Source organism: Passer domesticus, chromosome 2, assembly GCF_036417665.1.
Source record: "Passer domesticus isolate bPasDom1 chromosome 2, bPasDom1.hap1, whole genome shotgun sequence".
NCBI classification, from domain to species: domain Eukaryota; kingdom Metazoa; phylum Chordata; class Aves; order Passeriformes; family Passeridae; genus Passer; species Passer domesticus.
The window spans coordinates 82,616,282-82,643,145 of NC_087475.1; the positions used below are offsets into that span (position 1 = coordinate 82,616,282).

Genomic DNA, 26,864 nt, shown 5'->3' on the forward strand with positions numbered 1-26,864 from the left:
CCCTCACAAAAAATGCTTGGTATTTACATTGGGATTCCTGGTCCCAGCCTGTAACTGACTTTCACCTTTTTCTAGTTTTCTCGGCATGAAGGATTGAATGGCTCAACATTGCAATTAACTAAGTATCAGGAAGCCAGAAAAAAAAATAAATCCAGCAGTACAATGCTCATGAACTGAATTACCCACAAACCAGGCCAGCAGCCAGCATGGGAAACTGGAGAAATAGGCCATTTAAACGCCCCTGCCTTGACAGAAATGCCAGAAAAAGGAGATCCAAGCAAGCCTGCCCCATCATCATAATGGAACAGAGGTTTCTGCATCTGAGAAATGATCCAGTGAAGCCAATTTAAACCTTCCTTTTTTCCTATCACACAGCAGAAGGACAGCAAACAGCTGCAAGCCAGCCTGCAGAAAGCACATGACAACTGTCAAACCTGGTTTTGATTAGTAATGCTGCCAGAGCAGAAGATAGTGGCCAAAAGACCAGTCTGGCCAGACCAGGAATATACAAGCACATTTGCTTGTACAGTCAGTGACCCTCCCAGGATTTAGGGGCAGCACAATCTTCAGATTTTCAGCTCTAAAATGGTGAGAAGGAGCACTCATCATGCTTCATATCCCTTTATCCCATTTGAAACTGATCCATGGAGAACTTTGCTGCTGCCTGGCCAAAGGCTACTGAAGAAACAATAGGTCTGAAGAAATAACAGGTCTAACAAGGCTTGATGTAGTCACCAAGTTCTCAGGATAAAACGCCAACACTGCCCTGAGTCCAGAGCTGTAATGAACTCCAACACTATACAGAATTATTGATAGGGTTGGGTTGGACAGGACCTCTACAGACCATCTAGTCCAACTCCCCTGCCATGGGCAGGGACCCCCTCCACTGGACCAGGTTGCTCAAAACCCCATTCAATCTGGTCTTATCACTTCCATGGAATGTGTCAGCCACATCTCAGGACAAACTGTTCCAGTGCCTCACCACCCTCACAGCAAAGAATTTCTTTCTTTCTTTATAATCTAAACCTGCTCTCTTTCAGTTTAAAACCATGGACCCTAGTCCTGTCACCACAGACACTTCTGAAATGTTTGTCCCCATCTTTCTCTTAAGTCCACTTCAAGTACTGAAAGGCTACAGTGAGGTCTCCCTGGAATCTTCTCCAAGCTGAACAACCACAACTCTCCCAGCCCATCTTTGTAAGAGAGGTGCTCCAGCCCTCTCATCATCTTTGTGGACATGTTCCAACAGGTCCATGTCCTTTTTATGTTGGAGACCCCGCAGCTGAACACAGCACTCCAGGTAGGATCTGATGAGAGCTGAGCAGAGGGACAGAATCCCTTCCCTCACCCTGCTGCTCATGCTGCTTTGGATGTAGCCCAGGATGAGGCCAGCTGTCTGGGCTGTAAGTTCACATTCCCAAGTCATGTTGAGCTTGTCATCCACCAATAGGCCTTGGGGGTTCTTCTCTCCAGGGCTGCTTTCAATCCATTCTGTATGCTCAATCTGTTTTTGTGTTTGGGCTTGCCCCAGCCCAAGTACAGCTTCTTACCCTTGGCCTTGTTGATCATCCTACACTTATTACTACATCTTTGCCTGTCCATCCATCCATTTTGATTCTTGGCTGTGAGTTTGTAGCACCACACCCTCCTCACCTTAAGAGCACTGGTGAAAGAAACACAGCAGAAGAGAAGACAGGGTGTGTGACATCGCAACAGGCACCAGGAAGTTCCTGTAGAATTCATTCCCAAGCTATTATAAGTAAGTGAAGCCAAACTCTTCTGCCACACAAGTTAAAGAAGACTGAAGTGAGTTTTCATGGTCCACCTGTAGTTCCTTGGTGAGTTACTGGGACAACAGAGAGTAAAATCAAAAGATTCTTGATCTCTCTTCTTCACTCTAACCCCTGAAAAATGGCAAATATTTAAACACCAGCAAGCTATTCTAGCAGCCTTGGATCTTGTAACAGACATTCACTATGACCAGTAAATTAATGAGAGCTGCATATTTAGACAGCTTTATTTCATATTATCCAAGCACATGTTCTGAAATTCCAGACTAATTTAAACAGTCATTTACAATTCCTTTATCTGCCTTCATTGACCAGAATTTCTTGTTAGCGTGAACTCTGAGCGGGTTCAATTCAGTACTTCAGTACATTCCCTACAAGTTTTACAAGATTTACATTTAATGTGTTTCACAACCAGGGCCCTTTTTCTTCAGGGGATTACCTCACCTTTTACATTTCCCACTGGTAGCAATTTTAAGTAGTAGCTCTCTGTATTTGCAAATGGAACAAAAATTTCTTTGTCTCAATTGGTTTGTTTCCATGTATTGTGATTTACTCACAGTGTTATGTGCTAAACTAATATGAATCCAATCCAAAAAACAATTTTAAATTAGTGATTTATCATGACCATGGTGGAAACAGTACAATAGATTACACTGACTTTGCATGAGACACTTAACTCACTTCCCAAACTTGTTGTTTAAACACGTATATGTCACACAATCTTTCAGAACTAACTAGAAACAGAGCACACAAGTTAACACTACTTCATTTTTGGGGGAGCTTATAAAAAGTTTTACTGATGGTAGACAACAGCTAAATTGCTTTTGAGGAAGAATATGTCTGTTTTGGTGATGACCTAAAATAAAACACTGTGATTTATCACATGGTCTTCTCTATAAAACACTTAACTAATTCAGATGCTGATTGTGATTGAAACCACTTAATACAAAACAATCAGCAAGAAAATGCAGAAAGCCATATACTCCATAGGAAATGGTAATTAACTACCAATGTAATGTAGTACTCTGAATCATTTTTTAATCAACTTTTTTTCCTTTTAGGAGAAGTGAAAATGTCATTGCTTAGAACAGTATTTTGAGAACTGGTGGAAACACTGGTCAAATTCTTCCTATTCTCAAGAAAGCTGTTCTTACTTTGGCCATGAATAACTAATAGAAACTCTCACTTATGGGCTGCACAACACTCAAGAGTTTGCAAGTGAAGCCATTTGAGACAAACTAAATGAGCAAGAATTCTTATTCCCAAGTATTTTTCCTCAAAATTGACAGGACAACAGTCTCTCCAGCATCTAGAATCACCCCTTTCTGCCAAGCAGTGCAAAGCCCATAGCAAAGCATGCATGCACGCTGTTTTCTCTTTTCAAGAAAAGCAGAAAATTTTTATCACAAGACTAATCTCAGGAGGAAGCCACACTTCTCCTTCACACACGCCATCAGAAGAGCCATGTCTACTTTCAACTTTTTAAGGCTGTTGACAGAAGCCATGGTGCAGCTGTACTCCACAAGCCCTGCTGCATTACGCACATGTATAACAGCGAAAAGTAGTAAAATCTGTCAAATCTGCTCAAACAAAAGGCATGAGAATTCACCACCTCTAATTTTGTAGCTAAAGAATTCTAAATGTACAAATCTGGAGGATTTACCCATTTATAGCATTAGTCTAAAACGTTTCCCTTCTGTTTCTCTGTATGCCAGATGAATACTACTCCTTCTTGCTCTTGAGTGTTTTCCATGAAGGGAAGGTAGCTGGCCTGATCCTGCAATGGATGAATTACTGCATCCAGCCCAGCCGCATGACCAGAGGACAAACAGCAAATGTCAAAGCAGAAGAAAGCAACTCTAGCAAGCTGAACTAGTAAAATGCCCTTAAAAATCAAGGCATGAGCCAGACTCAGACTCAAGCCACCTGAAAAGAAGTTGGCTACGGCCTCCATATCCTGAAACACATTAAATCCAGAGAGGTTTTCAGTCAGAACTGCTCGAGAACACTGCAGACACCAAAATTACTGTAGTGAATTGACTTCAATACTATGGAATATTCCTGCCTGGTGTATAATGACTTGGTAATTGCTGCCAACTAACTTTGTCAACCTAACAATAATGGTTTTGTATACGAAAAAACTGTAGCCTACTTTAACTCAAGAAATATGGGACTTGATTTCTACTTTCATGTGTGGGTTGTCTCAGGGGATATAGGACTTTCATCAAAATTCAGATGGTTGCTACAGACAGTGGTAAAAGAAGAAAATGAAGCTACATAGCAATCAGTGCCAGGTCTGTAAAACTCCTCTTTCTCTAAAACTTGTGAGGCAAATCACAAGGAAACACAATGAGATTACTAGTAAAACAAGCAGAGTGCAGAAAGAAGGGCCAGATTGTAGCTTTTGTTTTTCTTACCTGACATCAGGCAGGACAATTGAAACACAGAGGATTCTTCTGTAAACAGGTAGTGTAGTCTTCTTTCCCAAGGGTGGGAGACCCTCAATCAAGAGATCCTAAAAATCTGCTCCTGATGGTACTACCATGGCAATTCCTCATCCAAAAGAGAAGTAATACTTTTCATTTACCTCCCAAAAGTCCTAAAGAACATTGACTTAGTTATTTCCATACACTGCCTTGAGAACATACAGAACAATTACAATTCCAGTGTAGTAAAAAATGTAACCAAATAAATTTGGCAGTAGTCAAGGGCAACTGCCTCAGCTTTCTAACACTGAATCACGCCAAGTTATTGAATATTTTTTGAACACAATCCAAATAAATAATTCTATGATTCTACTTCTCATGCAAAAAATAGTTACTATATTTACCACTCAGAGCCCACTGATGAGAACAAATTTTAAGAGACTGTGAAGTATTTACAGACTGCAGGTGAGGAGTGTAAGAGAAAAGCCACTGGAGGAACTGATAACCTGTATTTTATGGAAGTTTTGAACACACCAATAGTTACAGTTATGAAACTGAGCAGCTGCTAATCTGCAAGACATCTACAATCTTTTATTGGGAATGAGCAATGTTCCCAAGGAAAAGACAGTGACTGCACAGTTAAAGGCCACTGATTCAGGTCACAGGAGGCACTATCAGTATATCTACTGCTAGATTTACCAAATCAGAAACTGCAGCAGAGCCCTAAGTTAGTCCAAGTGATGTAGAGCTGTATCACAGTGTTGGGAAGGTAATGAGGAGATGGCCTAAAGTTCAGTTCAAATATAGCTCAAAGTCTTGCTTGCTTCCAGCCTCAGGGACAGACAAAGAGAATCTCTTCACCAGACTAGTTTATTACACTACATCTACCTGTTCTCTTTATTTAAAATATGTAATTAACAAAACTACAGAGAGTTTAAGATTTACAGCAAACACTTTAATCAAGTTCAAACTAACAAGAAAGAAGATCAGGGAACAAAATGTACAGTTATTCCTGGCAAGGTTTAATGGTACTGAATATATATAGTGGGTCTGTTCCACAAGCTGCACAGGATTGCACAGACAGGTTTATTTAACCACGCTGTACATTAGCACAGCCAAATAATAGCTCATACTTCTTAAAGGAAAAGTACATAAATTAAAACAAGTAGACCATTACAGAACAAGGAATTGTCTAAGGAATATAGCAACACTGAAAACAATTTAGAAACCACAGCAGACAATCAAGTGAGCCTAAAACACACAGTGCTCCCCACCAAATCTGGAAATTAATCCTGATAATTCCTGATAATAAAATGTCAATTAAGAACATAAGTCAGAAGCTTTCAGTTGGACTCACTCTTCAGAAAGCTTTCAAAATATGGCTGAAAAAAGGACGCCTCTGTTTTGCAAACATTTAAGAGTAGCTAGCACCATTACAGGGTTAAGGACCATATGTCAGGTCAGGTCTTCACTACAAGTTTGTCCCTCTCATCTATCACATGTTTAAGGTCTCACCTCTTCACTGACAGAATATACAGGAAAAAAAAAAAACCAAACTGGTGCTAAAATGGATGGGTTTCATTGACCCTTAAAGAACTTGCATAATCAAAACACCAGAAAAACTGTCAGCGTGAACTGTCAACAGTAAGATGCTCCTCCAAGACAGCTCTGTTCCATGCTTTATGCTCACACAAGTATCTGTACAGAAACACTTTCTGATAGCAGCCAACTCCTTCACTCAGTAAAGAGAGAAGGATGAATTACCACTTTACAAAAGCCTACAAATAAAATAGCTTCAACTAAAGCAGTGAGATGTGGATTTGTTGTTTTAAATACATGTCTTACCAAAGCAATTAGCCAACACTCATCTTTCTTAAGTCTGGATTTAAATGCCCAGTAGCTGTTCAAAAATAAGTTACCAAATAGAAGTGTCCAAAAAAGGCTAATGTGAAAGGTTTGTCATCAAGCTGGAAGAGGGCTGTCATCAAACTAGCCAGTAAACCATAATTACTAGCAGAGGCTACAAATAAATCCTATTCCAACTATTCCAGCCTTCATAACTGGTAAAGACTCTCTGTGGCAGGGGACAGAATAATTTAAAATAAAATATAAAAAAGCACATCCTTTTTTGGGAGGGAAATATGTGTGCATGTGTGTGTAGAAAGGGCTAAAGGGCCATTCTCAATCCTTTCCTATACACCAAGGTCTCATTTCCAGCATGTACTACAGATACAGTTGCAGAGCAACACATGGTCATAAACAGCCAGACCCCATTACAGGTTCCAAAATGCAAGTGCCACAGAAACATGGAGAAGTGACTCGGGATTAGGCTTCAGGAATTGCTGGAGTCTCTGTGGCTGGCACCCACAGAGCCAGAAAGGCAGAATGAATGGATCCCTCAGTGGTTTACAGTAATTAGGCACATTTCTGAAACTGGCGCTGTGATTGCTTCGTCTGCACTAATTGAGCACAATGCAAAGCAGTGCTCTGAAATGCCAAATGGCACATTTAACAACCTTATAAAGGAGCCAGGAGTACAGATTCCTTCTTTTTTTTTCCTTAATGAAAAAAAAAAAAAAAAGCACTGGCCTAACTTGTCACTGCACAATACAGAGAGCTGGAAAGTTCCCAAAATTGCTCTGTAAGTGTTGTTTTATTAGCCTAAGACTGTTAATAAATATATTGTAAATGAACTTATACTTGCTTGGGTGAACATAAAGAAAGAATTGTATCACTGTTCTTACAATGTTTGCAATTTACTCTAGTTCTTCACTTTTTTAATCCTAGTTACACTGTTTCTATACTAGTGTACCTTAGCAACTGACATTTATTTGGGCCATAAATTACCCTAATGCAGTTTAGTGCTCTTTCATAAATTTTACTAACACAACACTTACAGAACATAGACTTGTATTAATTAAACCCATGCCTACACAAATCAAACATTTCCTTTTAACGTTTTTACTTACTGCTAATTCTGGAAAACATACAAAGGGACAAAGGCTTTCTCTTCTCTTTCACCAGGTGTGAATATACATATACATAAATATACACAGAAAATGTGGGGGTTTGAATGTGTATCTTATTACCAGTGTGTCACAGCTGATAACTGACAATCTCTGAGAAGAAAAATATTGTCTTCCAAGAACTTGGCATACTGAGCTACAAATTAGATGCCTTCATTAAGAGAAACTTAATTAACTCTTAGCAATTTCCACTTTTGACTGCAGTACTGCAAGACTTCCATTACTTGTCAGAAACAGTTTTAGCAATTTCAAACCCTAAATGTTAAGAGTCTTTCAAGATTAACACTTGAGTCCTGTAACAGAAGTTTAAGAAATTTGAAAAAAGGCTTGTTTCCCATAGGAACAAAAAAAGGTTTGAGGAACATATTTACAAGATAGGAAAACTAAATACTAAGGTATTTTTGGTTTTTCAATGCTTTTCATGCCCAAGTTTAGTTTTAAAATGGAAAAAATAAAGCTACCGTTATGCAATATCTGTATATGAATATTCAATAAATATTCTGAATAACTACAGCAGTAGAGCACACTACAGTACAGGAAGACACATGACATATATATGACAACGTGTGTAATATGCACTTAAGGTGCTACTTAGCCACACTTGTCTCCTATTTGCCAACATTTGAAAATATGTTGTATTTTGTACAGAAAATACATTGCACCAAATCAAAAGCAGAACAACCTGAGGTGCTGCACACCCTGTCCTGGGCTCCTGCCTCCCTCAGGCAAAGCCCCTGGGTTCTGACACATGGAACTTGAGATGAGCAGCAAAACAATCCCACCACTGACATACCCAAGACCTCACAGAATGCCTACAACCACAAAGCACTCAGACAGACTGCCCTGTGTAAGGCAGCATCTGCGCTGCTGGAAGCAGAGCATGAAGCCCCAGGTTCTGTGTTTAGCCTGCTCTGGTCACTCACTCACTACAAGAGAAAGGGCAGGTCTGTGTGCCCCCAGCTGCACACACACACCAATCCCACCCCCGACAGCAGGAAGCATTGCTCCCAGGCACACATAAACTCTACACAGGCATTTAATCCAACATGACATATTTGTGAACAATTTAAGCTAACACAGCAGCACTTACACCACAGTAAAACCTTAGAGATATGATAAATAATTTACAAGAGCAATGCAGTCACCAGCAGTGTTTGTTTTCTCAGTGGTCTTTATTAAACCAAATCACTGGGATTAAAGCTACTACAACAAAAACTGGAGACAGACATGAGTGGGTTGACAACTCTTCTGTTTGTTCAAGCCTCCTTACTGAGAAGACTCGAATTAAATATGACCAGAAATAAATTTGTCACAATACAATTTTAATTCTCAAATATCTGGAACCAATTAACTTTGGGAAAGTTTCAAAAGGGCCACCCAGTGATACACACAAAATCATTTGTGTCTGCTGTCTTGTTTGTGATAATTTTTTTTATTGCTACCTCAGTTTCAGATGTCAGAGTAATGACTTCCACATTCCGATAAAAATGTGAATTGAATCCATATGGAAAAGATGCTCAAGCCCATCAAAATCAAAAGAGCTCCCCTATTCCTAAGTTCTTATACAAAGAATTTTATGAAGGCTAACATTTTGACTATTCTCAATCAAAACCAGGAAATTTTTAATATTCTCAAAGACTCAGATACATCTTTCTGTGACATATCTATTACTTAAGAGAAACATTAATGTAATCCATTTTACTTAAAAGTCGCCAGTTAAAATTAGCAGGTAACCCTTTGCAAGATGTAGCAGCCCTAATTGCCAAATGATTTCACTTCCTGTTAAAATTATTTAGGAAATACACATTACGATTATTTAATGTTCCACACTTTCAGATATTTAGATCAAATATTCCATATACAGCATATTTATCTTCCCACTGAAAAATAACCTAAGGCAATTGCCAAGACTCAAAAGACTGTAAAAGAAGCTATCTCCTCCTTCTTCAGTCACAAAGTCAATGTCCTTCCTTACCATCCTTCCAGCCTGAAAAAAAAATACCTCACCACTCTTCTAGGAGTTTGTTTCTCCTAGATAACAGAGAATAAACAGAGCTACAGGCAGAACTTGTATACACAATTCTCTAAAACCATACAGTATTTCTTTATATTTCTTTTTGAAAAATATCACTTCTGCCTATATTTTCTATGACAATTAAAGAGTACGAGTGCTTCAAAAGTAACAAGGAGGGAAGGGGAAGAGATCTGCTTTATCTGACAAGGTCAGGCAAAACTATGGAATCAGTGTTACAGAAGCCTTCCTAATCACACAGCTAAAAGCTCCCCACTGTCCATCCACTGGAACAGAGACTCCCACATTTGTCAGGGACACAAGCTCAGCTGAAAAGAGCACTCTCCCCATCTGCATAGACTAACAGAGGATTTGGTGAGGTAAGTTACATGGACCCAAGCACACATCATCTCCGAGTAACCAGGTGCTAACAACACACACTGTCTGTCCAGGGATTCAACCACATACACTCTGAAGTACCAAATGCCATGGGGCTTCCCTGCATCTTCTTTAGCGCCTGTTTCGCCTGGCTTTTTTTACATATGGTAAGAAGAATTGAGGATTAAGCCTAGATAGAAAATCCTGCTCGTGTATGCTCAATTACTTATTCCATGGACAGCAAGGAGAATGAAAAATAAATACAGTTAAGAACCTACACACCAAGAGGCAGTGGGAAGGGGAGGGATGTGCTTCAGCAAGCTCTGCACAGGACTCCTGGAAGTCCAGTAGGTCACCCCACTAACTGTGGGAATCGTTCCTCAGCTTACACAGATGGCTAAACGCCTTCCTGCTGCTGGAACCAAAGTGGCCTGAGGTGCAAGACCTGCCTCGCCAGATGTAGGTGTACAAAGCCTTTGAATTCCCAGTCCACAGGCCAAAGGAGAAATATCTGCATTAGATCCCAGAGCACAGGTCCACAAAGAAGAGTTCCACAACACACACAATTCCTGGTTTTGAAAAAGCAACAAGTGCCTGAAAAATACCTTCCCTGCCATACAATGAAGGAAATTCCAGGGCACAGCTGCCAAAACAACATATAGGATTGCAACTTGTGATTGCACTAATGAATTATTTTTCCCACAATTTCTCCTGCAGCCCACAAGAAAGCTTTTGGCATCCTAATTGTCCCGTGTAGTTTCACATCTGTGTGCATCAGTTTGTTTTGAACTGCTAACAGTTTTCTTTGGCATCCCTTCATTCCTGTATTACAAGTAAATAATTCATCACCATTCCCCCTCTTCACATAAACATGATTTTACTTTTCTTGTCTCCTACTCATTCTCCCCCAGGCTAAGTTTACTGAACTTAGCTCCTCCACTTACACATGTTCTTCAACACTTTTGCATCTTTATTTTTCCAGGAGGTACTTTCTCTACTTCTATTACACTTTAAAGAGGACTAGAACTGCAGACAGCAGTAAACCTGTCAGCACACCCATGATTTACATAGTGGCATGATAATGATTTTTCAGTTTTATCCTCTACTCCTTTCTCAATCATCCTAAATATTAAATTGAAGGAATAGGGAAAATGGGGGTTGTTTAATAGCTACAAAATGTGGAACTGACATTTTCCTCATATTTTTGACTTCCTGTCTGAGTGAAGAATCATATTCCAACACTGTACATATAAAAGAGGAGTTTTCTCCCCACATGCACTGCATTACTGCCACTTCATCAGTGGAACAGTGTTACAAGGCTTTAGAACCAGCTCTAATTTTTACAATCTTGGACAAACTATAAATAGCAAAAACTTATCTTCTCAGTTTCTTCTTTCCCAGAGTGCTTATGACAATGCCAATAGGTGCTCTTCCTCATTACCTAGTGCTTGGCCATATTTGCATGATCCTTATTTTTGCAATGCCAATCTGAAATTCTGTGGCTAAATTTAAAGAACTAAAAATTGAGTTGGTGAGCATGGATGCCTGAAAATTATCAATATGAAGATATTTAAAAATTAGAAAATTCTGTGCTTTTAAGTTCATCTTAAAGATATATACAATTTCTCTGTATTGTTTTCTACCTGCACAACAGGAATATTTTATCAATTCTTTAAACAAGCAATCTTTGCATTCTCTTACCAAGGGCTAAATTACTCTCTTTTTTCTGACCAATTTCTTTTTCCAGTTATCTTCTGATGGCATATCTTACGAATCTTTAAGCTTTCTATATTGCTTTATAAAAAGAAAATCTATCCATACTAAAAATTCCTAAATGCTATTTTAAATAAAAGCCCCACATTTTTGAGATAAGCACACAAAGTGTACTTTCCTTTAGTCTTAACTTCCATTTTCTTCCTTAACCATTACATAATCTATTGGAAAGTTCATAGGAATCTGCTTCTGCTTGTTTTTGTTTTTCTGTCACCTATGCCACTGCTTGCCGGTCCAGCACCAAAAGGAGTCAACTACCAACTTTGCTCAATGACAACTTGCACAGGACAACAGCTCATCTTCACTCCTTGTAGCCTCCCCACTTACAGCATTGTCTGTAATCTCAGAATATATTTACACCAGGTTGCATCTGGTTGTAAGCATTAAGTTGCTATTTAAGACCTGAACATTGATCTCAAGGATCATCATGTATCATGACCTAAATATTCATCAATCTAATTTCAATAGCCAGGCTAAAAATGCTTCATGAGAAAAGAAAATGGCACAGAAACGGTCAGAGTTAATGTGCTTTAGTGAGATGAACTTCCTCTCATTATTTTATTAATCTAATACATATTGGGTGATTATTTAAAAATATTCCAGGAGCTCCTGATGACATGTTTTTGTGCCCTCAAAATTCAGTATTAACACTATTAGTAAGGCTGCCAAGTATTTTTTCTCCAAATCACCTGCTCAAATGACCTGTAAACTCCTGGTTAACCCATAAAAGTTTAATGACTTTTATAGGTAATACAAATACACTCTGCAAACTTGCTTTCAATAACAAAAAAAGACCTCTAATCAGGGAGACGTCATGTTTTATCTGACTTTTCTTATTTGAGCAACATGTAAGCAATCAGTGAAGTAACAGATTAATTAATTAATTCTCTGCATTTGAAATCACAAGTCCAAATTAAAAGCAATTATTTGAACACTGCTATAATAGAAATAGTGAGCAACTGAGTACAAGACAAAAGTGACCATAGACCAGTGGAGAATTATTACATTTGCAAATATTTGCAAATACTTCAGTACATTGAATTAAAGTCTGTGCAGAAGACTTGGCAGGTTGAAAAAGTGAAAAGAATCACATCTGTACTACAGCCAAAAAAAAATATACTTGGTCTTATGACTTAATTTGGAAATGCCCATAGTGTGAGACCCAGATGTACAATGAGCTCAGCTGGTCAGAACACAGTCCTAATTTAGTAACATCAAGGCTGTGGGTTCATCCCTGTATGGGTCATCCACTGAAGGGTTGGACTCCCTGATCCTTGTGGGTCCCCTCCAACTGAGAGTATTCTGTTGATGAATCTGTTGATTTTGCACACAAGATGACCCAAGAACTGAAAGATAGGTTAAAAATACAAACATGAACATCAACTATAGGTTTTGTTTCTTAGGTTATTGCAAAACACCAACTTATTTTCTTCATTTTAGCACCTAACAGTTTGTTTGATCTTATGTTTCAGTAAGTCTCAAATAATTAATCACCTACTTTTGCTGAAGGTCATGATGCTCATTGACAGACCTTTATGCTAGCCCTTCCTCTTAACCCAGTGGTAAAATTCCTGTAGCTGAGTCCTCTACTACGGCCCACACCAGCTTTTTATTTTCAATTCACTGCACAGGTTTGAGGTTTTCCATATCCCTGACCTGTGACTGCAGCTTCCTTCCACTCCCTCCTCACATGAGTGAATACTGTTTAACCCAAATCAATTTGACTTTGGTTTGAACTACTGCTCAAAGTATAGATTGCAGTAACTCTATTCAGTAAAGTTCCAAATATAATCCTTCCAGCTTGACACACATTCTTTGAGTTTCTACATGCACAATACACAGGCTACTTTGCAGAGAAGCCAGAATTCTGAGAGAAAAATTACATATTTGTGTCCATTAGTAAAGCTTTCCTAACAAATCAGTGAGAGGCCTTACTCTAAAATTTGTCAAAGCAGAAATGTCTTCAACTTCTGGTTCATTCAGATTCATAAATGCCATACAAGCAACGAATCAGGAAATCTAGTAGAAAACCTATACAGATTTTCTTTTGGGGAAAGGGGGAGATATCCAAGAGTTTCATTAGTTATGACCATGCAAAGCTCCAGCAAGGTCATTTATATCAGTGAATTCCCCTTACATCTTGCTTTGCCTAAGGCTAGTGACTTACTGTGATTTGCAAGCATTATCAAACAACACCCATATTCAAGTTCAGTGTATCCATTTTGACACAAAATGGTTGATATTGTGCACTAGAGTCCTGCCTCAGGACTCAAAGGGCCGGTTTGAACACCTTAATGTGCTCAGGAACATGGATCAGCTCCCAGCAGTCTTAATTAGGCCAGGAATAAGTAAGAGACATGATGAAAATCAGGGTTTAAATGCAAAGTAAAAGGGTTATTAAAAAAAATCATTTCTTGCACAATAGAGAATTGCAGCATGTTAAAAGAACTGTTGTGACCAAAACCAACTTTATATTTTTACATAGGACAATGACCATAATTTGTAAATTTCTCCTGGTTAATAGAAACAGAAAGAGAAAAATAGAGACAAAGGCAGTACATGCCTGGATGCACGAATCCATGTGCATGTGTCAGGAAGCAGATAAGGTTTTTATACTCCTTAAACAAAAAAATTCCTACACAAGCATCTGAAGAGTTTAAAAATTTCAAATATTCAAAACAAATACAATTGTTTATGAAGTATTTATAAGCAGCTAGTGGGGCATGAGCTTACACATATAAAAAGCGTGTATTTCCAATCCACTCTTTGAAAATTTTTGTAATGACTGATATTTAATTCAACATCGTGATCTGCAAAACACATCAAATTCTTTAAGTTAAATGTTCCAAATAGAATTTTGTCTCAGAAACTCTACCAGCACATTTGTGTGAGAGTGAAGCCAACAGTTACTTTATTCAAGGCTGCTGACACAGATGATTTTATATAAACTAAAACAACTTTTCAAGATTAAGAAATTTGCAATTGAAAAATAGTATAATCATTAACACTTTAAAATATTCAAATGTGACAATTATTAAGTTTGATTTTGGAGGAGTGTTAAGCAAATTCAGGACACTTTTAATGAAGTTATTTACTTTCTATGAACTTTACATCTAACACATCTTACTGAAAACTATGTCTATATTTTTTTTAACCCAAACTATGGTAGGTATACTTTACAAAATTCAGAAACACATAAAACGCTGGCATATGTGTCAGTTTATTGAATGTTCTGTCAACATAAACCAGGTATAAAAGTTGAGAAACTTATGTTCTTAAATATATGGTGTTCAGCCCCTCTTTCTGATTCCCACTTCAGATCATTCTTCTCCCTAGAAATACTGAACAGGGAATTTCCATTTCCAGACTTATTTCAATTGAGTCTGCAAAAATCTCCTGCAGTTCTCAAGATCTGAGGAGAGCAGCAGCTATTGAGGCACCCCATTGCAGAGAGAGAAGAGTTACTGAACCAGAAAGAAACTCCTTAAAGAATCACACTGCTCATGTTACAAAAACATTAATAGTTCACATGGAAGTGACCACACGAGATCAATCTCAAACGATGCAATTCCTCAGAAATAACCCCATTCAGCAGATTACTGTAGTAAGATACAGTAACTGATGCACTACTGAAACTTCCAGAGTCACTAATGGTCTGATTTACTGATCCATTGTGTGGAAAGGGTAGAAAAGAGAGAGGACCAGATTCAGAAAATATTCTAATGTCACACTCATTGCTGGATTTTCCTTTAAAAATACTACAAAAGTCAGTTTGTCTTCCAAAGACAGAACAGTCTTAAAGACAGGACACTAAGTGGCAAGTTTCACACGTGAACAGGATTCAAACCAAGACAAAAAATCTGGCTTAGGAAAACCAGTCAGATTTAGATGTAGATAAAATAAATCTTATTCTTTCTTTCTTCACATTTAACAGATGTAGACTGGTATTTTAGAATTATTTCCTTCTGCTATATGAAGAAATTCTACATTTTCTTTACCAATGTTTCCTTGTTAGAACTCAGTTTCAAGGAAGGATTTTTTCCTTTCATTTTCCAACACCAATACAGTTTTCAAGCTGACCTGTCTTCCATCCAGACTGACATTTACAAGCTGTGCTAGAAACTGTCCTCCTCCGCTTTTCTAACCTTATTAGAGGCATAAGGAGCATATCACAGAGACAAGATTTAAAATGTACCACCTCCCCCTGAATGCCAAACCACTGACTGTTTAGACAATTAAAAAACTTAGTCTCAGCACTGTTTAAAAATCTAAGTATCCTGTAACAGCATCATGTAAAGAACTTCAGCAGCCACGTGTTAACATTTGCCATACACCAGCACATCCATTCTATCTGACTATAAACATAAGCAAAAGCATTTACTTTTTCACAAAAAGACTTTTAAAAACATTTTATACATAGCATGAGAAATATTTTTTAACACAGAAAATATTTCAACATATAGAAGTGAAAAAGAGAACATTCTTTTTGACTTGTATGTGCAAAGGCACAGTTTTTGTTTTGCATCACAGAAACCATTAAAATGGAGAAACTAACTGTAATATTTTTGAAAACAACTCATTTTTGTAAGAAAAAAAAAAAGTTATAATTTTTGGTTGTAATGATTATAATTTTTAGACCAAACTGGTTTTCCTCCAAAACTCTCTGTGGAAGTCTATTTAAGGAATGCAAATGCACGACTGACTTTTATTTTGACAGCTTAGTGTTTCAAAAGAAGCAGAATGATTTCTGGGCTCAAAGTACTGCTCTGTTTAATTATCATCCTATAAATGATGTCAGGAACAGTATCAGACTAGAACTGGCACTAATATACTATAAATGCATATAGGCAATTAAAACATGAAGGATTTAGTTTCAACTGAAACATGGAGCACAGAAAATAATAATTAAATGTAATATGCAATTAATCAGAAGGAATGCCTGCTCATTCCACTGGCCAGCTCTATGGCAAGATTAACACTGTGTTGAAAAAAAATCAAAATAAAAACCAGCAGAATAAACTTAAACTTTGCAAACTTTTGTCCTCTTAGAAACACCTTCAATCTGCATATTTTGAAAAGAGAATTGAAGATTTCCTCTTCTTCAAAATGAAATATGCACTCCATGACTAGTTTTCATAATACCTGAACCATCCAAGAAGCCATAAAGAAACAGTTTGTCAAAAACTACCATCAACACAATAACGCAACAATTTTGAGCAGGGCAGCCAAAACCTCAAAAAATAAAGATTCCACAATTCTACACATTACATTACATATACATTTTGTTAGAATGCAGTAGCGAGACAAAGTGGATGTTTACAGATTCATCCAATGCACTCAGTTAGCAGTTCTGATCCACCAACTTCTCTATCTTTGACTACGTAAAAACACCTTTACCCAATTTCCTTTGTGCTCCAACAAGAGTGAGCCAAACAACGTTTAGTGTGTTCTTGGTAAATCTGCTATCTGACACTAGGTCCTTACAACTGTTCCCCAGAACTCTTCCACATCAGCAGCTTGCAGAGAACCCAGCTCAAGAACTTTTCCTCTATTCTTCATGCCTGAGCTCACCACTGGACAAAGCAGATACATTAATAACATTCTGTCTCAAACACACTCTTACCATGCCTCTGATTTTCAAGCTTCAGCAGAGGACTCCAGGGTTTTGGGTAGCGCAGGAGTAAGAAGCCTGCAGCAGCATCTCACCTGCTTCACTGAACACTCAGAGCATGCCCTCCTGCAGCTGCACCTGGACCCTGAGCATTGTTCTGAAGCAAATGGAGATGCAAATGGGAAATACTGCTGGAAATTGAAAAAATCCCTCCCTTCCAAAGAAGTTTCTGTATCTACACCTCACTACATACAGAATAAGCATTCCTTTTGCTTAAGGTCCCAACTTTTTCAGTCCCCAGATTGTATCTTCACCTCATTTCCCCCAGAGCACGGCCATCTGCCCTTCTTCCCAAACCTCACAAACTTAGAAGCATGAGAGGGCAGCAGAAACTGCCAGGTAACAGAGACTGAAACTGGAAAAAGGAGGATAATGCCTGTGTTTTTCAAAGGCTTGAAGAACATAAGAGGACTGCCTGACAATCTGAGAGAAGGGAAGAAGACTGCTAAGATGGTCATGAAATTGAAAAAACAGGAGACTCTTGCTCCCACAAGCTTTTACCGGAAGACTTCTGAAAACTCTTTCCTCCCACCAGGAAAATCCTCAACCATCTTGAAACACTACTTGGATTTGTTCTGCTGCTGGGAAGTCTTAAATTCTCTCTTGGCCCATTTTCTGCTCTATCAAATCACTGCCCACAGCAATTCTCATAATCAGAAATGTTACATGCACTAGAGAGGGGTGTCTGGAGCTCTTCAGAAACTGAAGCCATGCATTATTTTCAACTTCACTACTGACCAGCAGGGAGTTAACTATAAAAGTCAACTACCTTTCTTTAGCTAGTATATTTTCTTACAGGAAATTCTGCATAAGCTACCAGCTGTGGCTGAGAGGTTAGCCTCAAAACTGAATTGTAATATTGACACTTTTGCTAATTCTAGAAAGTCAAATGGATAGATATTTGTTATAGAAGATCACGTTAAAGAAGCATAATGATAAGTACAACATTGAGTTTCTAATGAGACACACAGGAAAGCTCGAAATGCAAAGCAGCTTTGCACAGAAAGCAAGAGACAAAGAATTAAATGTTTTCTCTGACTCTTGCCAAAAGTCCTGCTCTGAATTGATGGATGAGGTTTCCTGAGGCTAAGATGCCAAAGCCAATTAGCCATGTCAATCCACAAGAATGCCAGCTGCCAGGATCTAACTTTATTACAGTATTACTTAAAAGTGAAGACATCAGCAATGTTTAAGTTCACATGACTCCTAATTTTAAAACCTGCCTTTTTCAGATTTAGGGTGGGGGCAGTGACAATGACCTTAAGTTTCAACCTATTGAAATTCTCACAGAGTACCATGATTATCCATAATTTAATTATGTAAAGCATTCTGTTAATCAAATTAGACTACATTATACACTATTCAAAAGAAAGTAAGACTTCAGCTTATTTCCCTCCTCATATGAATTCTATGTAATGTTTATATTTAAAAGTAGCAATTTATTTCAATAGTGCCTGTTTCAGTTGCCAAACTGCATATCCCACAGAACATGATATGTGTAAAGTATATAGCTTACCCATTTATGGCATCTAATTTTGAATTCCAAAATAAAATTTTTGGAAAGTGTCTTGAGTATTTGTTGACTAGAATAAAGCATGTCCAAGTCTTTGATTATTTGAAAACATCTGCATTTAATTTCTAAGCAAGGAGTTTGGAAATGTTGATCTTACAATATACTTCCCTGCACATTCACCACAATAAACTCAATCATTCTATGAAAGGGTAAATTTTTTCTTCTGTTTAGGTGCCTGTGAAATAAATCTGAACATTACTGTCAAGCAACAAAAAGCACCTATTTCTTTGGAATAGCATCCATATTCCTCCAAACTTCTCAGAAAACTCTGTATACTTCAAGTAGATTACATTAACTTTATTGATATCTCAATTGAAAGTTTGGCTTTTTGCTACCACTACTACATTTATACTGCCTTTATTTACCACCCCAGTACACAACTGGCAGTCCTTCTTGAATTATTCTGTACCTCAAGAATGCTGAGAGAATGAGACAAAAGCAAAAGTATAACAAGGTTAAGGAACAGTTGCAAGCCTTCTGGAAGAAAAATCAAGCTTTCTTTTCTAGATTCTTATCCAAAACTGGGATTAGTTTTAATCATTTCCTGGGTGGATAGTTTTTGTTTCTGCAGACACATGCCTATACACAACTACATATACAGCAAATAAGAGCCATTACCAAATAAGTAAGAGCTTTAAATCAATAAAAGTTTGTTCTCAACTCTCAGTTTAACCTGTCAAAGGAAAAAGAGACTGGAATGAGTGACCAGCCTATTCCAGTTATGCAGATCTTTCACTACGTAAAGCCTATTTCATTAGTATTTATTTCCTTCCTTTGAGATGTTTCGGAAAGATAACTTGGAAATGTAAGTGCCATCAAGTGTCCAAGAAGGCTATATTTTGTTACCATTTATTGAGCATTACAGTCTGCCTACTGAAATGACATGAAAAAAACAAATCCTATTTCTCATTCCAGAAAACTGTCTTCAAGTGTAAACTAACATGATTAGCTTTCTTTGTTGAGATTTGCCCTTTAAAATCTAAAGGATAAAAATCCATTGATCTTGGTTCTTGTTCCTGAGTTTCATAAGCCAGATTACTGTCACTGTCACCAAGTGCATCTGTGATGCCTGACTGCCCATGCTGTGACACCAGCCATATTGCAAGTGTCACTCTGAGAACAAGGGGCTGACTCCCTCTGGCTTTAAACCATGAGGCAGCACAAAGATGAGGGCCATGTCTAAAGAATAAACAATAAGCTCCATCTGAGTATGCCTTCCATGAAATGGGAAAGATGCAAGCTCTTTTTCTACCTTATTTTTCCACTAAGATCCAGGCAGTAATGAAGCAGAAGCCATGGAAGATTCTTTCCTCTCAAGCCCAGATGATGAGCTAGGAGAAAAAAGCCATCCCACAACAGGAGGCAGAACTTCCCAAGGAACATCACATGACCTGACAGAAGAAGAAGCAACCAGGTCTTGACAAAATCCCATGCTACAATGTGGGCCAAAACAGTTGTAAAAATGCCGCTATTAGAAGCAGGGATCCAGGACTCTCTGTTGAGCTTCAAACTTCAGATGTGTTATATTAGAACTACAGCCCCAGGGAAAACACTACTGAGTTGATTCCAATCAATATTTCAAGTCTTGTCTAAATTGATACCAGACAAGACTTGTTTCTTGTTGGCATTAAAATTAAAAGCTTGTGACAGAACTACAAAAATTAGCAACTACAGCAAATGGCAAGACATCACCTAAGAGAGTTTGTCCATGCAAATGCAGAACTTCTGCCTCAAGTGAGTATTTCAGACTTCTTTCCAGCCAGGACTAAATTATGTGCTTTTTGCTCTTCCCTCACCCAGGCAGCAATGACTTGGTGCTGGATGCTTCCCTACGAGAATCAGGACATGCTTCAGAACATTGTCCCAAAATGGGGCTTTGCCCTCCACAAGGCTTTACAATCCTGAGCTTCAGTTTAACACAGTTTCCAAGAAGGAAAACCTTTCCCTCTGAGCTTTCAAATTTTCACAGAATTACAGAATTGTTTAGGCTGTGAAAGAGCTTTAAGATCATCAGCTCTGACTGCTAACCCAGCACTGCCAAGTCCACCACTAAAGCATGTCCCCAAGTGCCACATGTACAAGCCTTTTAAATTCCTGCAGGCTTGGTGGCTCCACAACGTTCCTGGGCAGCCTGTTCCAGTGCTTGACAACCCTTTCTATGAAGAAATTTTTCCTGGTATCCAATCTAAACCAAATATCAAAGTACTTCTCCTATTCCAACAGTAACTTATAAAACCACTTACTATTCTACAAAACAAAAGTAGCTTAGTACTTAAGACTTTTTTGTATGAAAGAAGGAACAACACAATGGTTTTACCTTAACTAGCAAACTGTCAGCTTAAAAGGTGACAATACAAGGAATGAATGGAGAATCTGGACACTGTCAGACAATAAACTCATGTTTCCTGACAGCTGCTGCTGTAATCAAAGCCACTGTCACCCCAGAAGAGGAGTAGAGAAAACAGTGACAAAGCAATCCTGGAAGACAAGTGTCTCAAGCATTTACTTGATGCACTTACAGTTATGGAGATTACTTCTGAAATGTTAGAAAAAATTCAAAAAAACCATTAATTTCTATTTGGCTAATATGCTAAAAGAATAGCTAAAGTCTTACATCCAGGCAGTCCTCATATAATGTTAGTACTAAGGTTTACATGAAAGCACACAACAAAACTTTAATTATCTGAAAAGACAAGGCATGACTAGTCAAATTCATTTTACCACAACTAAAAGGTTCAAAACATTTAAAATGTGTATTTGGAAAATTTAAATCCACCTGTCCTTCATCATTTTGGATTCCCTCCATGTTTTGACTAAGATGAAACTGTTCCCAATGGAGAAGAAAAGGTGGAAGGCAGTCCTGTTTATGAAATGTCGGTTTAGTAATTTCAAACAGAAAACATTTTCCTGTGCTATGATGAATAAACTGTGTAGCCAAATATAATGCTTTGCTGAAACAAATGAGATGTGTTAAATATCTGTTACTTCACAGTTACAAACAAAGAAGTGACAATGTTCTTTTTTTTTCATTTTAAAGGATATTTTTGAATTGGTACACAATGTTTTATAGCACGTAGCAGCACTGGGTGATAATTTCTCTGAGTTGCAAGTTATATTAATGACAAATGATTGCACATTACTGTAAAACCTGCACAAAACAAAAACACCCTTCAAACTGTATTATTAATAGTATCCTCCCTCATTTAATTGTAACTGGCACAAGGTATTTCTCAAGACATCTGTAACAACTAAGATACGTCAGCAATTTTGTACAGAAAGCACTTGATAAGCTCATAAGAAAAATCACTTAGGAATGCTCAGTCTTAGTGCATTTCTTGCATGCAAGTACCTTCTTTTACAATATTACCAGTCTGGCTTTAGCAAAAAGTTAAAACTACAGGATCAGCAAAATAACAATTAGAAGTGGCTGTTGTTTATTCTCTTGCCATAGCAAGTCTCTTTCCTCCTTCTTTCATCCATCCACCTATCACCCTCAAAAGGGCATTAAACAATAACAAATTTAGTGTATATGGAAAGTTATATTGGAGGGTTCTTGGCCCCAAACATTTGAACCATGTCCTATATTGTGCCATATCTCTGTCAAGCTTGCTATTTACTTGGCTCTCTGTGTGTGCCAGATATCTAGAATTAGGCTAATAGCTTTGAGGTTTTTTTAAATATTACACAGCATGAAAATTTTGTGATATTTTGAATCACTATGACTTCCACCCTGTAAAAAATTCATACAAATACCTGGAATTAAATTTGACTGAAGAGCAATGGATACTAATTTCTCCATGAGATCCTGAGGGATTTATTTTCGAGTCTGAGTTTCAGCATTTTGCATGCTTCTAGACCAAATATTTCAAGCTTTAAGAGCACAACTTACACGCAACCTTCACACTTGACTAGTTGGAATAAACAACAATACACCCAAAATGAACCCAGATTTAGCCATTTTATGCAACTGAAAAACAAGTCAACTGTGAAACTGCTTGGACTACTTTAAAACAGCAAAAAACTGCTCAGCTGTGTTACTTTATCATATACAGAAGCAAAGCATCACCCACTGCAATGCCACTGATCAACTCATTCTGTACTTGTCTAAGTAGTATCTCTTCCTCTGTGTATAAAGATCTGTGTACAGTATTTCATAAACACCAGATGCACTGATGACCCAACATCAGCAAATAAATAAGATTGATCTCCAGATTTCTCTGTAAACTGTGTCCAGATGAAATTGCTAACAATTTCCCCCACTTCCATTTCCAGACGCCAACAATACCATCTCTCTGTGTCTCTCTTTCTGGTCTCTTCCTAAAATTTTCTTAATATTAATTAATTATTAAATTAATCCAATCCTTCATGGCAAACCCATCATTTTCTTTATTGCCTGCTCTTTCCTTTAACTAGAGTAAACTCTCATCTTTTTTCCACTTGTTTTACCTCTAACACTCCCACACACCAACTCCCATTGTGTCAGTCCAGCTCCATGTCTCTTGCCACAATAGATTTTTGGGTTTTACTTGCAGATTGTGCTTCTCTACTTCCTTTCTTTCTATATTTCTTATCTTACTTTTCAAATTTATAACTTTCCACTCAGTAATGTTTTCTCTACGGCTGGGACATATCCCTACACTTCTTCCTCGCATCACTCTCACGAAACAGCTCTCAACAACATCACTCTACCTTTTGCACCCAGCTGCTTCACCTTGTGCTAAAGCTTTGTCATTTAATCCATGACCCTCGAAAGCCTCTTATTGATATTAACATTTCCAATTCTGTAAGCAGCCCACCATACACCAGAAGTTTTAGTAGAGAATGAATAAAGACTTTGATGTAGTGATGCAGAGTTTGAATTTCAAACAGCATGCAGCTCAGCACATGCTAGGATAACTGCTTCCTCTCTGGGGTAGCATATCAGTGACAACATAGCAATTTTTCTAAAGTTTTGTTTCTCAAAGAAGCTTTATATCAAGTCAGTCCTAGTTCAGATTAGTCTCTTCCTATTTTGCATTTTGAAGGCAAACTTTGTTTTATTTTCAACACTAGAAAAGCCAAACCCTAACCCAAAGACACAGTTTCTTCAATGTAAAAGCAGTAACTCAACTGCTGAGCTGTTCATAACAAAGTGTGCCCCAAGTGTCTGGAAAGATAAGAGCTATAGGTCGTCTTAATGGACAGTCATTAATATCATCTACTGTTCCAGATAAAAATAACTGAAAGATTACATTTCACTTTCCACCTTTTGCTGGAATCTTGGGGTTCCTTTTGATCTTAAATTATCCATGAAGGATCATCTTATATGTTCACTATCAATGCATCTCTCAGGATCCTAGAAATTTTGTGACTTTAATACATGCAATCCAAAATAGAAATTGAAAGCTCCATAGCTCTGTGTGTCCACAGCAGTGATTACCACTACTCTGTTCTGGGCTATTAGAGAAAACTTAGGTGTCAAACGCACATGTTAAGCAATGCTAGGACATAGGTGTACTAATTTAGTTCTAAAAAATTCAAATTACTTCCAGTGAGAAGCTAAGAAGTTGATTTTAGACTCTGCACATTAAAAATAAAGCTACAAATGCTTCAGTCCCATGCTTATTTCTAACTCCTATCTCAAAAAAAAAAAAAAAAATCCAAATCCTAAAGTACATTCTTATATAGCTTCAATTTAGCAGCAATTTAGTCTGAAAAAAAAAATTATTCTATTTTTCCATAGAGCATATATAGCCTAAACATCTTATTTTTAATCTGCCATGTTAACATGTAAGCAGCAAGGAAATGCAGCTAGGGAGTTCAGGTTCACATAAATCTATAATCACTGACTTATTTAAAATTAACTAGGACACTTGTTCACATGTTTCCATTCACAAGTTTTCAGTAGCTCCAGATTAAAAAAACAATAAAAATGTCACATTTAGAACAAGAGTCCTTAGACCTCGCTGCCTTTCATGTTCTACTGAATTTAACTCACTGAAATGAAAAACCGCAACCATGCATAAAGATTTAACACACCTTTCCACTAAGTAAATTCATCTCCAAGGACAAATTGTCACATACTGCCAACTGGACAACAGGACTTAAATTTTCTGATTTAAAAGCTCTAATCTGGCTATAAAAATTCAGTGCAGCAACAGTCATGATAATCACTTATAATAACCAACAGTAATTACAGTTACCTCCTGCCTACCTGGGCAAAGGCACACATGAAGACACACAAAAAAAGCTTTAATAATTATTGCTCAGGCCGCAAAACCCAGTGTAGCAAATCATGAAACAAAACAAAGGAATATATTTAGTTCCATTATCATCCTAACAGGTCCTGACACAAGTTTTACAGAATGAAAGAAATGCAAGCTAATTTCACAATCTACCTGCCATCACTAATGACGAAAATGTGACAGCTTTCAAAATGGGACATGCTGAAATCTAAAGCTAACAGACAAACATTTTAAAGGCTTAGTAACTTTATAGGTGAATCTTATAAAAGCATATAAAGTTCTAAGCCAAAGATAAGCAACACAAATAGGGAAACATTTACTGTGATTACAGGGCTTGCTAACAAGGTACCACATGATCACAAGTTTACAGAGCAAACCCTGGCAGCCCTGGCTTCACCAAAGATTTGTGACTAAAATAAGCCACTGTGCTGAAGAGAATATCCATGCGGAATGGTATCCACAAAATGTAACTGCACAGCTTGCCTTTTCCCTTACAACTCTGTCCAACACCGGGTGACCTATGTGGCACCTCCTTAGAGCCATGAACACAATGACAGCTTTCTCAGAATCTTGATACTCAGAGGTGACGCTATTTAAGCACGCCTATTGCCCCCTTCTCTTGGAAAGTCTATTCCAAAGGAGTAACAGTATGTTCAACTAAATACCACCATCCTTATAACCTCTCTTCCCTGAATGAGGAGTTTCTACACAGTGCCCTTCTGAATTCAAGGAAAACTTCCAAGGTTCAGATTTCCTTGCAGGAGTCAAACCTTGTTGCCATGCATTACTGGGACTCTGAACAGCTAGTTAATTGAATTCCAAAAGGAGAACTTGTCATCTTTTCAAATTAGGTTAAAAAACTTCATAAAGAAAAGGAATCCTAAAGGACAGAGTATAAGTCATACAAATCAGGAAGTTATAAAAGTTACAATGGTACTTCAACAATAATAAAGTGAAGAGAAAAAATAAATTTATTCTCTTCTGAAGTCTGTAAGTTCCTCACGAGTCTGTCTGTAAAGACAGAGTCTATGAATACAGAACAACCCAAGAAACAATTTCTGCCTAAAAGAAATTGTTAAGCACCAGACTTCAAGAGAGAACTATATAATGGGTTTGGTAATTGCATAAAGGGACTTTCCAGGATATCTACCTGCTAACACATGTCATGATATCAGCTCCTTCCAAAAGCTCTGCCCCCACAAAATACTCAGAATTACAAGTCATAAACAATGACTGTACAAGGACGGAAGAGAACCTATTAATTTTATCACCCTAATCTGTACTATGATACATTGCCTTTGTCTCACCCCTTTTAGTCATTAATCTTATCATCACCATCAGAGTTTGACTCATGCACAGCTCTACTGAGGCCCAAGCAAACTCTCTCAGTAGTCTGAACACAATTCTCGTTTTCTTTTTTGTAGTTTCTGTGACTACTTATGCAACTCAAACTTACAAAAACTACATAATTCCTTTGGCAAAGTAAGATCTTTCCTAAAGGACTATGATCAAGTGACAGAAGCATTTTATATTTCGAAAAAGTTAATGCACAAAGCATCATTTAGATAAATGTTATTTATTTGAAGGAGAGTAAAAGAAATATGACTCAAGATTTAAGTTGATACAATCATGTGGTATAAATGTTTGCATGCACAACTGACACAAGTTGTAAAATTATTAATTGCAAAACTGAAGTATATGGTGTTGGATTTCTCATCTGCAAAATAATGATCATTTAAGTACCAAATGCCATTCTATCATGGAAAAGAAATGCAAAATTACCATCTTCTTGGGGCTACAATACACAAAACTTTGAGCATAGTTCAAGGAACCATATTTCAGCCTCTGCTTTACAGCTACTTCTGAAAGACCTCTGATCACAATTTGCTCTTAAGGGAGTTTTAGTTATCTAATTATACATACTTCTTAAAGAAAAACCCTGCAACAATTTTAAAAATGCAATGAATCTCAGCATCTATCAACATTAAAGAA

At 37.6% G+C, this 26,864-nt stretch overlaps 1 protein-coding gene and 1 long non-coding RNA gene across 3 annotated transcripts in view; both read right to left on the reverse strand.

Annotated features, from left to right (window-relative positions):
* Window positions 1-26,864, reverse strand: part of TMEM135 (transmembrane protein 135) — a 158,244-nt gene that overhangs the window by 96,268 nt on the left and 35,112 nt on the right. The gene's annotated exons all lie outside the window — the stretch shown is intronic.
* LOC135294405 (uncharacterized) lies at window positions 1,448-7,988 on the reverse strand. The gene is made up of 3 exons (XR_010356506.1): window positions 7,925-7,988; window positions 4,208-4,389; window positions 1,448-1,663 (listed from the first exon to the last, which is right to left on the reverse strand). It is a non-coding gene; the product is annotated as an uncharacterized LOC135294405 (long non-coding RNA).